This window comes from Moschus berezovskii, chromosome X, assembly GCF_049115385.1.
Source record: "Moschus berezovskii isolate FMDL1 chromosome X, NW_MosBer_1.0, whole genome shotgun sequence".
Lineage (NCBI taxonomy): Eukaryota > Metazoa > Chordata > Mammalia > Artiodactyla > Moschidae > Moschus > Moschus berezovskii.
In genome coordinates, this window is record NC_142488.1 from 89,902,836 (window position 1) to 89,923,040 (window position 20,205).

The window sequence follows — 20,205 nt, forward strand, 5'->3', positions numbered from 1 at the left end:
CTCAGGGTTCCTTAGCTGTGATGCAAACCCACCTTGTGCACAGCTTTCACTAAGCCCCCTCTTCATCATCTTGAAGGAAGAGGAGTGGGTGTGGCAAGGGTGCCTGATATGAACATAAAGCTAATGTTGATTGCTGTGCGATAAGTAATGAAGTCCTCTGTTTCTGACCCAGGGGTTTCATATCTTCTGCCAATATCCTTGAAACTGGCATGCAAATAAGTCTCAGGCCCTTCACAATTCTTGACATTTGTACAGCCTGATATAACTACCTTTCAGTGTCTTTTCCTTTCAATCAACCAATGTAAGCCCATTTTGCAACGTTTCTAGGACATAGTCTGGTTCAGTTCAAGTTAAAGTGTTTGGTCAGTCTGGTTCACTGATATCAGAAGTTTTCTTTCTTGTATATTATTAAGACCTACAACACTGACTTCTATTGGTTTAAAAATATTGCTACCACTAGTACACTAAACAATAAATTAGTTTTTAAATCATTGATTGATGCCTATGTAAAACAATCTTAATTAAATAAAGATGGAATTTATTGGATGTTCAGAGAGGTTCTTATTATCCAAATGTTCATTATCTGAGTCTACACAGTAATTTCCTGAAGGGAGCAAAAATTTCCATAACACAAAAAATATTCATCAATAAACTAGTGCTAGTGCTAAGTCACTTCAGTTGTGTCTGACTCTTTGCAACCCTATGGACTGTACCCCACCAGGCTCCTTTTTCCATGGGATTCCCCAGGAAAGAATACTGGAGTGGATTGACATTTCCTTCTCCAGGGGATCTTCCTGACCCAGGGATGGAATCCATGTCTCTTCAGTTCAGTTCAGTCGCTCAGTTGTGTCCAACTCTTTGTGACCCCACGGACTATACAGTCTGTGGCATTCTCTAAGACAGAATACCGGAGTGGGTGGCCTTTCCCTTCTCCAGGAGATCTTCCCAACCCAGGGATTGAACCCAGGTGTCCTACATTGCAGGCAGATTCTTTACCAACTGAGCCACAAGGGAAGCCCAAGAATACTGGAGTGGGTAGACTTTCCCTTCTCCATAAGATCTTCCCAACCCAGGAATCAAACCGGGGTCTCCTGCATTGCAGGCAGATCCTTTACCAACGGAGCCACAAGGAAAGATGATAGGCATATATGGCAAAAGTTACAACTATGGCCCATAAACGACTCAGCTCAGATGTAAAGGATTTGCCTGCAATGCAGGAGACTCAGATTCAATCCCTGGGTTGGGAAGATCCCCTGGAGAAGGGAATGGCTACCCACTCCAGTATTCTTGCCTGGAGAATTCCATGGACAGAGATTACAGTCCAAGGGGTCACAAAGAGTCGGACACGATTGAACGACTTTCACTTTTAACTTTCAAGGTATCAGACACACATGTCAGGCATCTTCAAAAGATGACATCCAGTGGCCAAGGGTGTGTTGAACAACAGAGTCTCATATTAGTGATTGGACAAGACTTTCACATTGTAATCATGAAAATAAGACCCAAGTATCCAGACACGTGTAAAACTTTCCAGAAACAATAGTTAAAAATAAGTAAAGACAGTTTTTTTTTCTTTATATCTCTCTTCTCCCTCCTATGTATGTCACTGCATTTTTCTCTACTTTTGATCACCCTACACCCGACTCCCTCCACATTCTTATCCTTCTTAACTGAAGGCTTGACCCTATCACACTTTCTTACAGCAATTCAGTCCGGAGGTTCAGAGTACTTTAAAAGTTTCAGTACTGACCACCCCAAACATCAGGAAAGAAAAATGGCTCTCCCTCTAAGTGCAGACATGTTTGTATATGTGTGTGTGTGTGTGTGTGTGTGTGTGTGTGTGTTGTGCAAGGTAGTATGCAGGTAGTCATGGTCATGGGCTTCTATCTTTATTTTCAGTTCAAATGCTTTTTCTAATAAATTAGTTCTTACATCACTTGTTGCAGGAAAAGGAAGCTCTGAAGAAAACTTCACTAAGGCTTTTGAAACATTAATCAAGAAAGTAAGGGGAAAACTTAATTTTAAAGCTTTACAATACAGTGCTTTCAAGTTTTCCAAACTTCAGTCATCTATCAACTCTCAATTTTTGCTATGTCCAATTATCTGTACTATAGTTCACTTAGTATTTTTCTTTCAGTTCAGTTCACTTCAGTCGCTCAGTCGTGTCCGACTCTTTGCGACCCCATGAATCACAGCACGCCAGGCCTCCCTGTCTATCACCAACTCCCAGAGTTTACTCAAACTCATGTCCATCGAGTCAGTGATGCCATCCAGCCATCTCATTCTCTGTCATCCCCTTCTCCTCCTGCCCCCAATCCCTCCCAGCATCAGAATCTTTTCGAGTGAGTCAACTCGTTGCATGAGGTGGCCAAAGTATTGGAGCTTCAGCTTTAGCATCAGTCCTTCCAGTGAACACCACCCAAGACTGATCTCCTTTAGAATGGACTGGTTGGATATCCTTGCAGTTCAAGGGACTCTCAAGAGTCTTCTCCAACACCACACTTCAAAAGCATCAATTCTTCGGCAATCAGCTTTCTTCACAGTCCAACTCTCACATCCATACATGACCACGGGAAAAACCATAGCCTTGACTAGACCGACCTTTGTTGGCAAAGTAATGTCTCTGCTTTTTAATATGCTATCTAAGTTGGTCATAACTTTCCTTCCAAGGAGTAAGCGTCTTTTAATTTCATGGCTGCAATCAGCATCCACAGTAATTTTGGAGCCCCCCAAAATAAAGTCTGACACTGTTTCCACTGTTTCCCCATCTATTTCCCATGAAGTGATGGGACCAGATGCCATGATCTTTGTTTTCTGAATGTTGACCTTCAAGCCAACTTTTTCACTCTCCTCTTTCACTTTCATCAAGAGGATTTTTAGTTCCTCTTTAAATCAAGTAAATTTTCTTACTTTGCCTCATTGAAGCATGATACTTGTGAAATTATAGTTTTTTGTCCTAGTTACATTTTCTATACAATTTAAAATATATAATATCCAACATTTACTGAATGAGTACTACGAGACAGATACTGTCCTAAGTGCTAATATGTGCTATGTTAAGTCACTTCAGTTGTGTCCAACTTTTTGTGACTATGGACTGTAGCCCACTAGGCTCTGCTGTCTATGGGATTCTCCAGGCAAGAATCCTGGAGTGGGTCACCATTTCCTTCTCCAAGGGCTTTTCCCAACACAGGGATTGAACCCACATCTCTTAAGTCTCCTGCACTGGCAGGCAGGAAGCCAAGTGCTTATATGAATTACTTCATATAATCTTCACATCAAGCCTATGAATTAGACACTACCATTATTTTCATTTTACATATGAGAAAACTGAGGCACAAAAGATTAAGTAACATGCTGAAGGCCACATAGCTGGAAATCTGCAAGAACTAACAAATGAACTGCACAAAGTTACAAGAAAATCAACATAGAAAAAAATCAGTTGTTTTCCTATACACTAACAAGAGAGTTGGACTGTGAAGAAAGCTGATCGCTGAAGAATTGATGCTTTTGAACTGTGGTGTTGGAGAAGACTCTTGAGAGTCCCTTGGACTGCAAGGAGATCCAACCAGTCCATTCTAAAGGAGATCAATCCTGGGTGTTCATTGGAAGGACTGATGTGGAAGCTGAAACTCCAATACTTTGGCCACCTCGTGCAAGGAGTTGACTCACTGGAAAAGACTCTGATGCTGGGAGGGATTAGGGGGCAGGAGGAGAAGGGGACGACAGAGAATGAGATGGCTGGATGGCATCACCGACTCGATGGACATGAGTTTGAGTGAACTCCAGGAGTTGGTGGTGGACAGGGAGGCCTGGAGTGCTGTGATTCATGGGGTCGCAAAGAGTCGGAAACGACTGAGCGACTGAAGTGAACTGAACTGAACTGATACAGAATGAAGTAAGTCAGAAAGAAAAACACCAATACAGTATATTAATGCATGCTGCTGCTGCTAAGTCGCTTCAGTCGTGTCCGACTCTGTGCGACCCCATAGACGGCAGCCCACCAGGCTCTGCCGTCCTTGGGATTCTCCAGGCAAGAACACTGGAGTGGGTTGCCATTACCTTCTCCAATGATTAATGCATATATATGGAATTTAGAAAGATGGTAATGGTGACCCTATATGTGAGACAGCAAAAGAGACACGGATATAAACAACAGACTTTTGGACTCTGTGGGAGAAGGTGAGGGTGGGATGATTTGAGAGAATAGCATTAAAACGTATATATTACACTATGTGAAGTAGATCACCAGTCCAAGGTCATTGCATGAAACAGGGCACTCAAAGCTGGTGCACTTGGACAACCCTGAGGGATGGGATGGGGAGGAGGTGGGAAGGGGGTATCAGGATAGGGAACATATGTACACCCATGGCTGATTCATGTCAATGTATGGCAAAAACCACCACAATATTGTAAAGTAATTAACCTCCAATTAAAGTAAATTAATTAATTTAAAAAGTAGAGGTAGAAAAAGCATTTTACAAAATCCAAGAATCATTCATGATTAAAACTCTCAGCATAGTAGGACTAGAGGGTGACTCAATAAAGAACATCTATAAGAAACCTACAACTAGTATCACATTTAATGGTAAGAAACTAGAATCTTTTTGGCTAAGATGAGGAACAAGACAAGGACATATGGTCATCACTTCTTTACAACACTGAACTGTAAATTCTATTGATAGTTAATCAATAAGATAATAAAAGGATATAAAAGGTAAACTTATAGGGGAGAAAGAAGTAAAACTTTCATTGTTTGCAGATGAAATGACAGTCTATGAAGAATATCTAAAAAATTGACCTAAAATTCCTAGAATTAATAAGTGATGATAAGGAAAATATAGGATACAAGATTCACAGAGACAGGTCAGCCACTTTCCTGTACACCATCAATGAACAAGTGAAATTTGATATTAAAAACACAATACCATTTTTTTAAATCTCTTATGTTTTATTTTAGATTCCTCTCTTTTGATGATTTTCCCAACCCACCCACTGCTACTACTTCTTTTTTCAATTTATTTATTTTTAGTTGAAGGATAATTGATTTACAGAATTTTGTTGTTTTCTGTCAAACCTCAACATGAATCAGCCATTCGTATACATATATCCCTTTCCTTTTGAACCTCCCTCCCATCTCCCTTCCCATCTCACCCCCTTAGGTTGATACAGAGTCCCTGTTTGAGTTTCCTGAGCCATACAGCAAATTCCTATTGGCTATCTATTGTACGTATGGTAATGTAAGTTTCCATGTTACTTTCAACATTATTTCACCCTCTCCTCCCCCTCCTCATGTCCATAAGTCTATTCTCTATGTCTGTTTCTCCATTGCTGCCTTGCAAATAAGTTCTTCAGTACCATTTTTCTAGATACCATATATATGCATTAGGATATGATATTTATTTTTCTCTTTCTGATTTACTTCACTGTGTGTAATAGACTCTAGGTTCATCCACCTCATTAGAACTGACTCAAATTCATTCCTTTTTAAAAACACAATACCATTTACATTAAAACCAAAACATGAAATACTTAGATGTAAATCTAACAAAATATGTGCAAGATATATATGAAGAAAACTACAAATCTTTCTAATGAAAGAAATCAATCAAGGACTAAGTAAATGGAGAAATATTCCATGTTTATGGATAGGAAGACTCAAAATACCCAAAATATTGATTATTCTCAGCTTGATCTATAGATTCAATGCAACACCAATCAAACCACCAGGACTTTATTTAGTGAATATTGACAAACTGACCCTACAGTTTTTACAGAGAGGCAAAAGACTCAGAATGACCAGCAAAATATTGAAGAGGAAGAACAGTTAACAAACACATGAAAAGATGCTCAACATCACTCATAATCAGAGAAATGCAAATCAAAACCACAGTGAGGTACCATTTCACGCCAGTCAGAATGGCTGCTATCCAAAAGTCTTATAAATGCTGGAGAGGGTGTGGAGAAAAGGGAACCCTCTTACACTGTTGGTGGGAATGCAACCTAGTACAGTCACTATGGAGAACAGTGTGGAGATTCCTTAAAAAACTGGAAATAGAACTGCCATACGACCCAGCAATCCCACTTGTGGGCATACACACCGAGGAAACCAGAATGGAAAGAGACACGTGTACCCCAATGTTCATCGCAGCAATGTTGATAATAGCCAGGACATGGAAGCAACCTAGATGTCCATCAGCAGACGAATGGATAAGAAAGTTGTGGTACATATACACAGTGGAGTATTACTCAGACATTAAAAAGAGTACATTTGAATCAGTTCTAATGAGGTGGATGAAACTGGAGCCTACTATACAGAGTGAAGTAAGCCAGAAAGAAAAACACCAATACAGTATACTAACACATATATATGGAATTTAGAAAGATGGTAACGATAACCCTGTATGCGAGATAGCAAAAGAGACACAGATATAGAACAGTCTTTTGGACTCTCTGGGAGAGGGCGAGGGTGGGATGATTTGGGAGAATGGCATTGAAACATGTATATTATATGTGAAACGAATCACCAGTCCAGGTTCGATACATGATACAGGATGCTCGGGGCTGGTACACTGGGATGACCCAGAGGGATGATATGGGGAAGGAGGTGGGAGGGGAGTTCAGGATGGGGAACACATGTACACCTGGGGCAGATTCATGTCAATATGTGGCAAAACCAATACAATATTGTAATGTAATTAGTCTCCAGTTAAAATTTTTAAAAAAAGAAAAAAAAAGAACAAAGTTGGATGGTTGAACCTATCCAACTGCAAGATTTACTATGATCAAGACAGTGTGGCACTGGCAAAAGAATAGATAAACAGATCAATGGAACAAAATAAAGAGCCCATAAACTGACCTAGATAAATATAGTTAACTGATCTTTCACAAAGGAGGAAAGACAGTACAAGGGAGCAAAAACAGTCACTCCAAGAAACGGTGCTAGCGTAATCAGAATTCCACATTCAAAATAATAATAACATCTAGACACAGATCTTCCACTCTTCACAAAAAGTACTTCAAAATTCATTATAAACTTAAATGTAAAACCACAGATTAAGATAAAATATTTGCAAAATACATTTAATAATGTTCTGTTATCTAAAATACACATACTCTTAAGACACAACAATAAGAAAACAGGGTTTTAAAATGGGCCAGCGACTTTAACAGATACTTCACCAAAGAAGATATACAGATGGGAAGTAAGTACATAAAAAGTTACTCACATCATACTTCACCAGGGAAATGAAATTTAAAACAACAATGAAATACCACTACACAACTATTAGAATGGCAAAAATCCAGAACACCAACACCACCAAATGCTGACCAGGATGTATAGCAACAGGAGCTCTCATCTATCGCAGGTGGGAATACAACATGACACAGTCACTTTGCAAGACAGATTGGTAGTTTCTCACAAAACTGAACATGCTGTTACCATACAATCCAGCACTCCTCATTATTTACTCAAAGAAGTTGAAAACTTATGTCCACACAGAAACCTGCACACAGATGTTTATAGCAGATTTATTCAAGACTGTCAAAACTTGGAAGCAAGTAAGATGTCAGAAGAGGCCTTACAAATAGCTGTGAAAAGAAGAGAAGCAAAAGGCAAAGGAGAAAAGGAAAGATATAAGAATCTAAATGCAGAGTTCCAAAGAATAGCAAGGAGAGATAAGAAAGCCTTCCTCAGCGATCAATGCAAAGAAATAGAGGGAAACAACAGAACGGGAAAGACTAGAGATCTCTTCATGAAAATTAGAGATACCAAGGGACCATTTCATGCAAAGATGGGCTCAATAAAGGACACAAATGGTATGGACCTAACAGAAGCAGAACATATTAAGAAGAGGTGTCAAGAATACACAGAAAAACTGTACAAAAAAGATCTTCACGATGAAGATAATCACTATGGTGTGATCACTCATCTAGAGACAGACATCTTGGAATGTGACGTCAAGTGGGCCTTAGAAAGCATCACTACGAACAAAGCTAGTGGAGGTGATGGAATTCTCGTTGAGCTATTTCAAATCCTGAAAGATGATGCTGTGAAAGTGCTGCACTCAATATGCCAGCAAATTTGGAAAACTCAGCAGTGTCCACAGGACTGGAAAAGGTCAGGTTTCATTCCAATCCCAAAGAAAGACAATGTCTACGAATGTTCAAACTACCACACAATTACACTCATCTCACATGCTAACTAAGTAATGCTCAAAATTCTCCAAGCCAGGCTTCAGCAATATGTGAACCATGAACTTCCAGATGTTCAAGGTGGTTTTAGAAAAGGCAGAGGAACCAGAGATCAAATTGCCAACATCTGCTGGTTCATGGAAAAAGCAAAAGAGTTCCAGAAAATCATCTATTTCTGCTTCATTGACTAGGCCAAAGCCTTTGACTGTGTAGATCACAATAAACTGTGGAAAATTCTGAAAGATATGGGAATACCAGACCACCTGACCTGCCTCCTGAGAAATCTGTATGCAGTTCAGAAAGCAACAGTTAGAACTACATGTAACAACAGACTGGTTCCAAACAGGAAAAGGAGTACATCAAGGTTGTATATTGTCACCCTGCTTATTTAACTTATATGCAGAGTACATCATGAGAGACGCTGGGCTGGAAGAAGCACAAGCTGGAATCAAGATTGCCAGGATCTTCAGAGATGCAGATGACACCACCCTTATGGCAGAAAGTGAAGAGGAACTAAAAAGCCTCTTGATGAAAGGGAAAGAGGAGAGTGAAAAGTTGGCTTAAAGCTCAACATTCAGAAAACTAAGATCATGGCATCTGGTCCCATCACTTCATAGCAAATAGATGGGGAAACAGTGGAAACAGTGTCAGACTTTATTTTGGGGGGCTCCAAAATCACTGCAGATGGTGATTGCAGCCATGAAATTAAAAGACGCTTACTCCTTGGAAGGAAAGTTATGACCAGCCTAGATAGCATATTAAAAAGCAGAGACATTATTTTGCCAACAAAGGTCCGTCTAGTCAAGGCTATCAGAGAAGGCAATGGCAAGCCACTCCAGTACTCTTGCCTGGAAAATCCCATGGATGGAGGAGCCTGGTGGGCTGCAGTCCCTGGGGTCGCGAAGAGTTGGACACGACTGAGCGACTTCACTTTCACTTTTCACTTTCACACACTGGAGAAGGAAATGGCAACCCATTCCAGTGTTCTTGCCTGGAGAATCCCAGGGACGGAGGAGCCTGGTCGGCTGCCGTCTGTGGGGTCGTACAGAGTCGGACACGACTGAAGCGACTTAGCAGCAGCAGCAGCAGTCAAGGCTATAGTTTTTCCCGTGGTCATGTATGGATGTGAGAATTGGACTATAAAGAAAACTGAGCACCTAAGAAATGATGCTTTTGAACTATGGTGCTGGAGAAGACTCTTGAGAGTCCCTTGGACTGCAAGGAGATCCAACCAGTCCATCCTAAAGGAGATCAGTCCTGGGTGTTCATTGGAAGGACTGATGCTAAAGCTGAAACTCCAATACTTTGGCCACCTCATGCAAAGAGTTGACTCATTGGAAAAGACTCTGATGCTGGGAGGGATTGAGGGCAGGAGGAGAAGGAGATGACAGAGGATGATATGGTTGGATGGCATCACCGACTCAACAGAGATGAGTTTGGGTAAACTGCAGGAGTTGGTGATGGACAGGGTGGCCTGGCGTGCTGTGATTCATGGGGTCGCAAAGAGTCGGACACAACTGAGCGACTGAACTGAACTGAAGATGTCCTTCAGTAGGTGAATGTACAAGTAAACTGTGGTAGATTCAAACATTGAAATATTATTCAGCACTAAATACAAATGAGCCATGAAGCCATGAAAAGACATGGAGGAATAGGAAATGCATATTATTAAGTGAAATAAGCCAATCTAAAATGCTACATATTTATGATTCCAACCATGGGACATTCTTTATAAAGCAAAACTATAGAGACAATGAAAGGTGGTTTCTAGGAGTTAGTGAAGAGGGAGGGATGAATAGGTGGAGCAGAGAATTTTTAGGGAAGTGAACCTATTCTGTATGATAGAATACAGTGGTGGACACATGTCATTTGCATTTGTCCAAACCCATAGTGTATACAACACCAAGCATGAACCCTAATGTAAAGTATGGACTTCAGGTGATGTGTCCATGTAAGTTCATCAACTGTAATAAGGGTACCATTCTGGTAGGGGATTTTGAGAGTGGGAGAGGCTATGCGTGCATAACAGCCAGGGGTACATGGGCAACCTCTGTACCTTCCATTCACTGATGCTGTTACCCTAAACTGCTCTAAAATATAAAGTGCATTTTTTTTTCAAAAAAGTAAAACCAAAAGATAAAGAGGTAAAAAGAAGAGAAAAGATATTAAAATTTGAGGGTCAATCAGAGAGAATAATAGCCACCTACTGATGCTAAAGCTGAAGCTGCAATACTATGGCCACCTTATGCTACGAGTTGACTCACTGGAAAAGACTCTGATGCTGGGAAAGGTTGGGGGCGGGAGGAGAAGGGGACGACCGAGAGTGAGATGGCTGGATGGCATCACCGGCTCTGTGGACGTGAGTTTGAGTGAACTCCGGGATTTGGTGATGGACAGGGAGGCCTGGCGTGCTGTGATTCATGGGGTCGCGGAGAGTCGGACACGACTGAGCAACTGAACTGAACTGAATTAAAGTTAAGAAAGAGTGAAAATGAAGGGGATGAAATTATCTAATAGTGCAAGAAAATTTTCCAAAATGGAGAGATACAAGTCCCTAGTATACTTGGTAAGTACCTGCTGAGCCCACCAAATGCCCAGCAGCATCCATGAAAAGAGCTTGACCATTTGGAAGTGATTTGCCTATCATCAATTAAGCTTATGGAGGTTTCTTTTTTTTATTTATTTTTTAATTGGAGGAAAATTGCTTGCCAATGTTGTGTTGGTTTCTTCCATACAACAACACAAATCAGCTATAATTATACATATATCCCCATCCTCTTGAGCCTCCCTCCCCTCCCCCATCTTACCCCTCTAGGTCATCACAGATATTGTGTTATAAAAGATAATTGTTCTTTTTCAGTAGCTTCCACAGTGGTAAATAATCTCCCTGCCAATACAGGAGACACAAGTTCAGTCCCTGGGTCAGGAAGATTCCCCTGGAGTAGAGCATGGCAACCCACTCCAGTATTCTTGCCTCAAGAATCCCATGGACAGAGGAGCCTGGTGGGTTACAGTTCACAGGGTTGCACAGAGTAGGACACGACTGAGTGACTGAGCACAGAAACACACAATATAAGGCTTTTGAGTCCGTTGCAGTCACTTCAGTGAAGTTTTCATTAGAATCAGTTAGCTGGGCCAAAGTGCTAATGAGGCCCCAGTCATCGGCCAAAACCCTGGGTGGGCCATTCAATTAATTCTGTTCCATGCCCAGCCTCTTAACATTGAACATGAGGGAGGCAGTGTTAGTACAGATGGGTCAGTTCAAAACCCACCCCCAGTAAAGCATTCCAACTACCTGTCCTAGTGGAAGTTCTGTATCTTCATGTATAAAAGGCAGACCCTTAATTTTGGATAATCAAAATTTACTAATTATTTTATATAGTCAACTACTATCCACACACTAGGTTGGATCTGGGTCTTGAAATATTCTCTGGAGAAGGAAAGAGTTGGATTCTCTGTGTTTTTTGGTGGTTTCCTAGTTTTCTTTATTCATGTAAAAATTCAAGCAAGAGCCCAAAAATTATTTTTCAGGCTAGTATTTCCAAGCACACAAATTTTATATGCCAGTCAGATTTATTGTAATAGAAATAGAATGAATTAAGTCAGCTGCTTCTAGATGTTTGTGATTGATTTTCCAGAGCACCTTGGAGACTGCCCATTTATCTCCTACTGTTCTTAATTTTTAAAAAAATACATCTTTGGTCAGGCACATGCTATTTTCCATCTATCCTCCTTGGCACCTACTACTACACAGCACCACATGTTCTTTTCACACAAGTTGCTTGATTTTACCACGTTTCTCTGAGGTTCTTTTTTTTCTCCCTATGATCATTGCTCTTTTGTCAAATTCTCTTTGAATGATTGCTTTCTTTTCCTGTCTCTATTTCATGCTCACTTTCAAATGACACTTTTGGTAATATCAAAAATGTTTATTTAGAAAGAAAAAGATCAGTAGGAAGAAAAACATCTTCTCTTACTCTAGGTTTTTCCCACATCTTAAAATATGATATTCTATTCATCTTGAAGATGTTTTAAAGTTTTCAAAAGTGAATATTAGTCAAGCCACAGTATAAGGTAGTGAAGAGTCCATTTACCTTTCTATGGCTCAATTTTATCCTTTGTACAAGACAGTCACTAAGTTGTCCAGAGGTGATTCTCCTTGATTATAAGTAACTTCTTTCTTTTTTGTCACTTCTTTCTCATTGGTCTCTGCCTAAGCACTCTGAGCAGAGTCCGTCCTGTAAAATGAAGAAACTAAGGGACAGAGACCCATTGTGATTTGATGAAGGTCACATGGCTTGTCTGTGGCATTCAGAAATAGTTTGGTAAATTCAGTACACCAGTCTTCCCACTCAATTGTAAATCATTTAAACTCAGATTTAAGTATAATACCTTGCCTTGCTTTCAGTGCCACAGCAGTCATTTTATTGTTACTGGCAGAGAAGGGGGGGAAAATGAAAACTAATACAGTGGTTGAAAGTTAAATCTCTTTAGCAGGCTAAGCTTAAAAAGAAACTTACTGTTTTCCTTCAGTTCTTCCTTTTGTACCCTAGATTTGGTCCTTCTTGGAGAACATATGAAGAATTATCCGTTTGTCTTCTCTAGAGACAACTATCCCTGCTATAGTGAGAAGAGCCCTGGAAAAGCCCTGATTCTAGCTGTGTTACTTTGGGTAAGTTGCTTCATGACTGGCTTTCAGTTGTCTTATCTTTAAAAATAGGATTAGAGCAGAAAATTGCCAAGATGATTTTAGTCCCAACTTTCCTTAATGCTAAAATAAATAAAAGAAACCACACTCTGTGAGTGAGCACATGGAGTAAATAGGGAAGAAAGAAAAGAGACTAACTTTTGGTTAGGACTCTACACAAAGAAAAGTTCAAAGAGATATGAAGCTGAGAAGTATGAGATGCTGTTAGCTAACCTAGAAATGGATTCAGATATCATTTGGTATAGGTTCGTCATTCTACAGAGAACCTAAAGATTTGGATTAGATGGTCAAATTCCACCCCTAAGCTGTGCTTTTTTGTTTGTTGGTGTAGTTACCAATCAAAGGGAATATAGGATGAGCTGGAAGCAAGGACCTTAAGAAGTGAAGAGTATGGAAAGATGGAGTCTGACCAGTGAAAGATTTAATAATCTATCGAAAATGGACACCACTATTTCAGCCAAACACTGATGACATCATTGGAAACATAACAGAATGTTTGACACTTGGCAAACATTCTGTGAGGCTGTGCACCCATGAAAACAGAGGCAGACAAATAAACTCATATTTGTCAAATTTAGGAATTCATGAGGATGATCTGAGGAAACTTGTTAAAACACAGATTCCACAATATGGCTCCTGGGATTGTGATTCAGTAGGTCTGTAATTATACCCACCAATCTGTATCTTTAAAAAAGTATTGCTGGTGATTCTAATGCAAGTCAGAACACACTGTAAGAAATTCTGTGGTAGAAAGAATAGATCAGACTGCTTCTATCTGGCACCTGTTCATATATGGCCCATTAGAACAAGGTCTTCCAAGCAAACAGTGCTCTACAGTGAGTTTTCTTTCACATTAAAAAGTCATAAGCAATACACAGAAAATTCAGGTATAATCCAAATCCAAGAATAGTATTTACTGACTGAAATAAATATAGGCTTCTAATTATCCCCTCTATCTTTAGCATCTTCACCATCACCTTTAATTATCTTTGCTCCTTGAGCATTTTAATCTACATAGACATCATTTTACTAAACTTTACAGCAGCATTTGAAACATTTCATATACTCTAAAGTAATGACCACCTCCACTTTTTTGAAATTCTTGCTTCACTTGACTTCCATAACATCAAATTCTCAAGATTTAGCTCTTAATTTTCTGGCAGTGACTACTTAGTTTCCTTTGTGATACCTTCTTCTTATTCCCATTCCTGATAGGCTGCTGATCTCTGTTCTGGCCCTCTTCTCATTCTAAACATTCTTCTTGGGCAAGGTCATCTTTTCAAGGGGCTTCATTTAACATCTACTAAATTTTAATCTCTAGACCACATCTCTCTCTTGACCTGAATAGTCAGTCATCTCCTTGACTTCTCCACTTGAATTATGCTCAAGCACCTCTAACTTGGCCTGTCTAAAACTGAATCTGCAAAATCCAATAAGTCTAATAGAGGATCTAAACATGAAAATTAGGCAAAGGAAAGAAATAAATGGCAGCAGAAATGGAAAGGAAGAAAGTGAAATAAAACTATTTGTAGATGACATGATCATATAATGGAGAAATATATAAATAAGCCACTAAAAAAACTATTGGAACTAATAAACAAGTTCAGCAAGGTTTCAAGATACAAGATCAATATACAAAAGCTAGTTGTATTTCTATACACTAGCAATGGATGATACAAAATGAAATTAAGAAAATAATTCCATTTACAATAGTATCAAAAAGAATAAAATCTTAGGATATAATTTAACCCCAAAATGCAAGACTTGTACTCTGGAAACTAGAAAACATAATTGAAAGACATTAAGGAAGACCTAGATAAATGAAAAGACATCATTCTATGTTCATGGATTGGAAGAGTTAATACTGTTAAGAAGGCAATACTCCACATAGGTCTACAGAGTCAAAAAAATCCCCATCAACGTTGAAACAATCTCTTTTGCAGAGACTGAAAGGTTAATTTTAAATTTTATATTGCAATTCAAGGGACACACAACAGCCAAAACAATCTTGAAAAACAACAACAGAGATGAAGGAGTCACAATTTCGGTTTCTGATATAAAAACTTATTACAAAAGCTACAATAATCAAACCAATGTGAAAATGGCATAAGGATAGACCATTTAGATGACCATCCATCATATCCATGGATATGATATTCCATTTAGACCAATGGAATAGAATTACAATAAACCCAAACCTCTTTGGTAAGTTGATTTTTGACAAAGGTGCCAAGACCATTAAATGAGAAAGAACAGTCTTTTCAGCAAATGGTGCTATATACACTGGATATCCACATGCAAAAGAGTGAATTTACATCTGTATCTCATACCACGTGCAAAAACTAATTCAAAATGAGTCAAAGACTTAAATGAAAGGGCTAAAACTGTAAAACTCCTAGGAAAAAATCATAGGGATAAATTTTCTCACCTTGGATTTGGCAAGGTACTCTTAGATATGACATCAAAAGCATAAGCAACAGAAGAAAAATATATGTTGAAAATTGAAATATTTGTGAATCAAAGGATGTTATCATTAACTATTAAGGTCATCCATAGAATGGGAGAAAATATTTGCAAATTGTAAGCTTAACAAAGGATTTGTATCTATAATATATCATAAAATCTCTTCTCACTCAAAAATAAAAAGACAAATAACACCATTTAAAATGATCAATGGATTTGAATAGACATTTAAAGGATATACAAATGGCTAATAAGCACATAAGTCTGCTTAGTTAAAGTCTTTCAGTTGAGCCCAATTTTGTGTGACCCCATGGACTATACAGTCCATGGAATTCTCTAGGACAGAATACTGGAGTGGGTAGCCTTTCCCTTCTCCAGGGGATCTTCCCAACCCAGGAAACAAACCCAGGTCTCCCACATCACAGGCAGATTCATTACCAACTGAGCCACAAAGGAAGCCCAAGAATACTGCAGTGGGTAGACTTTCCCTTCTCCAATGGATCTTCCCTACCCAGGAATTGAACCAGGATCTCCTGCACTGAAGGCAGATTCTTTACCAACTGAGCTCTCAGAGAAGCCCTGACAGAAGCAGAAGATATTAAGAAAAGGTGGCAAGAATACACAGGAGAACTATACAAAAAAGATCTTCATGACCCAGATAAACACGATGGTGTGATCACTCACCTAGAGTCAGATATCCTGGAATGTGAAGTCAAGTGGGCCTTAGGAAGCATCACTATGAACAAGACTAGTGGAGGTGATGGAATTCCAGTTGAGCTATTTCAAATCTTGAAAGATGATGCTGTGAAAGTGCTGGACTCAATATGCCAGTAAATTTGGAAAACTCAACAGTGGCCACAGGACTGGAAAAGGTCAGTGTTCATTCCAATCCCAAAGAAAGACAATGACAAAGAATGTTCAAACTACCACACAATTGTACTCATCTCACATGCTAGCAAAGTAATACTCAAAATTCTTCAAGCCAGGCTTCAACAGTACGTGAACAGAGAAATTCCAGATGTACAAGCTGGATTTAGAAAAGGCAGAGGAACCAGAGATCAAATTGCCAACATCCGTTGGATCATCAAGAAAGCAAGAGAGTTCCAGAAAAACATCTACCTCTGCTTTATTGACTATATCAAAGCCTTTGACTGTGTGGATCACAGCAAACTATGGAAAATTCTTAAAGAGATGAGAATACCAGACCACCTTACCTGCCTCCTGAGAAATCTGTATGCAGGTCAAGAAGCAACAGTTAGAACCAGACGTGGAACAACAGACTGGTTCAAAATTGGAAAAGGAATATGCCAAAGCTGTATATTGTCACCGTGCTTATTTAACTTCTATGCAGAGTATATCATGTGAAATGCTTGACTGGATGAAGCACAAGCTGAAATCAAGATTTCAGGGAGAAATATCAATAACCTCAGATATGTAGATGACACCACCCTTATGGCAGAAACCAAAGGCTCTACAGAGCCTCTTAATGAATGTGAAAGAGGAGAGTGAAAAAGTTGGCTTAAAACTCAACGTTCAAAAAACTAAGACCATGACATCTGATCCCATCACTTCATGGGAAATAGATGGGAAAACAATGGAAACAGTGACAGAATTTATTTTCTTGGGCTCCACAATCACTGCAGATCGTGACTGAAGCCATGAAATTAAAAGACACTTGCTCTTTGGAAGAAAAGCTATGACCAACCTAGACAGCATATTAAAAAGCAGAAATATTACTTTGCCAACAAAGGTCCGTCTAGTCAAAGCTATGGTTTTTCCAGTAGTCATGTATGGATGTGAGAGTTGGACCATAAAAAAGGCCGAGCACCAAAGAATTGATGCTTTTGAACTGTGGTGCTGGAAAAGACTCTTTAGAGTCCCTTGGACCACAAGGAGATCAAACCAGTAAATCCTAAAGGAAATCAATCCTGAATAATCATAGGGGGGACTGATGCTGAAGCTCCAATACTTTGGCCACCTGATGTGAAGAGCCAACTCATTGGAAAAGACCCTAATGCTCGGAAAGTGGGAAAGACTGAAGGCAGGAGGAGAAGGGAATGATAGCAGATGAGGCAGTTAGATGGTATCACCGATTCAATGGACATGAGTTTGAGCAAGCTCCAGGAGATGGTGAAGGACAAGGATGCGTGGCATGCTGCAGTCCATGGGTTTGCAATGAGTCAGACAAGACTTAGCAATGGAAAAACAACAAATAGAAGACACTATAGAAGGAAGCAAGAGAAAGATAACTCAGAGATATTTTTCTTTAATCCAGATGAAGAGCTAGGTGGACAGGTAGAAGGAAAAAAAAAACAAAGCAGCCTGATAGAAAAAGAGATCTGGGCAACATGATCTGTCATAACTTCATCTTTCCCCTGCAATCAATTTTCTACCCACAATGGACTACTCAGTACTCCAACCCAAACACAAACTTATACACCTATAAAACTTTGCTCATTTATTATTGCAGCCCAAAATACTCTTCCACATTCTCTGTATCCACCTAAATCCTATTTTTGACGGGCTTTTGACCTTGTAGAGGCTTCTGACAGAATTCACTACTGCCATCTTTGTCAAACCTAACCTTCTCTTTGCTTTTGTGACACCTCACTTTTTCCTGGCTACACTATTTCAATCTCATTTGACAGCTCCTCCTCCTCCATCATTTGACTCCTAATGCTGGAATTTCTACAATGAAATCCATCCAGCCAAGGGATGAATGGAAGAGGCTATGATGGAAAAGACCAGTGTAGCCCACAGTGCCATAGACAATGCAGTGATAATCAACAAACTCCCAAGGGAACCAAAGTGTGACCCAAGAATTTTCTATCCTATCAGTTTGCCCTTCACCACACAGATATTCCCAAGCTTGCCAAAGTTCAAGAAATGCAACACTCATGAGGGCTGGTTTAAAAAAAAATAACTAGCATCTTATAAAACCTAGACAACCAAGAGATACATGAAAACAAAGAACTCAGGAATAAAGAAGCTGTAATAAAAGGAGTAGTGTTAGACACTGAATTCATTTAAACACAGAAGCAGGACCAAACAACTTAGAGAATTCTAGGTGGAGAACAGAATATAAATGTTATAAACTATGAGAAGGTAAAAATAATAATATAGCTAACAAAAATCATGAGATGGAAGGAAAAGTGTATTTCATCACATTTTATAATGATAACTCATTTCCTCATATTTATAATAATAGTTAATTATGTACCAGGCACTGTGCCAAGTATGTATTAACTCTTTTGTTCTTTACAACCCAGTGAAGTAGGAACTTTTTTAACATTTTATTTTATATTGAAGTAGAGCCAAAATGTTGTGATAGTTTCAGATGGACAGCAAAGGGACTCAGCCGTACATGCACATGTATCCATTCTCCCCCTTATGAAGTAGGCACTTTTTAGTCTTCATTCTAAAAATGAGAAAACTGAGGCACATAGAGATTAAATAATTTGCCTACTTTATAGCTAGTAAGTTGCAGAACTGAGCTTAACCCAAGAAAGCTGTCTTCAGAACCCATATCCTTAATCAACTACCCAGGGAATCAGTCTAACACTATCGAGAACTGAAACATGGCGATAAAAATATAGTAACTATAACCTCTTTATATTTTCCAAATCTTTAATCTTAACTTTAAAACAGTCTTTCAGAGACCACTATTTCTTGAGAGGGAAGAAACATTTATCTGAAATTTGTCAGTTTCTTTACTTTCACTTTAATCTATTTGTCTTTTGTTCAACTTCAGACTTTTTGAAAGAGCATGTATATTATTTCTATTAAAATTTTGTATCTATCCATTCCTTCAGTCAGTTCAGTTCAGTTCAGTTCAGTCGCTCAGTTGTGTCCGACTCTTTGCGACCCCATGAATCACAGCACGCCAGGCCTCCCTGTCCATCACCAACTCCCGGAGTTCACTCAAACCCACCTCCATTCAGTCGATGATGCCATCCAGCCACCTCATTCTCTGTTGTCCCCTTCTCCTCCCGCCCCCAATCCCTCCCAGCATCAGAGTCTTTTCCAGTGAGTCAACTCGTCGCATGAGGTGGCCAAAGTATTGGAGTTTCAGCTTTAGCATCAGTCCTTCCAATGAACACCCAGGATCGATCTCCTTCAGAATGGACTGGTTGGATCTCCTTGCAGTCCAAGGGACTCTCAAGAGTCTTCTCCAGCACCACAGTTCAAAAGCATCAATTCTTCATATAATAAAAGTGATGTCCAGAATAATGTTCATTAATCTTAGTAATTAATGTTTATGAACTATTTACTATTTGTCAGATAGCAAAGTAAGCACTTTAAATGGATTATCTTATTAAGTTATAACAGCAATCTTATAGTTACTATTTTTATCCTCCTTTATTCAGATAAGCAAATTAAGGCACAATACTGATTAGTTCTAGTTCATGCAGGTTTCTGGAGGTATTTTTGCCCTCCTTTTTGTACTTCTCTATATTGCTAGCTTATTTTATAATGAATACTCCATGCATTTTTTAATAAAATGCCAAAACCATTCTAAAAGTATATTTTAAAATAAATATCTCTTGAAGATTCCCAGTGGTCAGCCTTGAGCCTTTCTCTCCTTCTGTTTTACACTCATTCTCTAAACCATGTCATCAGCTCCCATAGTTTTGAATATCATTCACAGGTAAATGGCTCCCAAATCTCTATTTCTACTCCAGGGCTCATCTTTTGAATTCCAGACACATATGTTCAACTGCCAACAAGACATCTCCTTTTGTATGCTTCATAAACACCTCAAATTCAACATGTCCAAAATCATACTCATCACCCCAATCTGGTCCTCCATGTTTCATAATCCCAATAAATGATAGCAC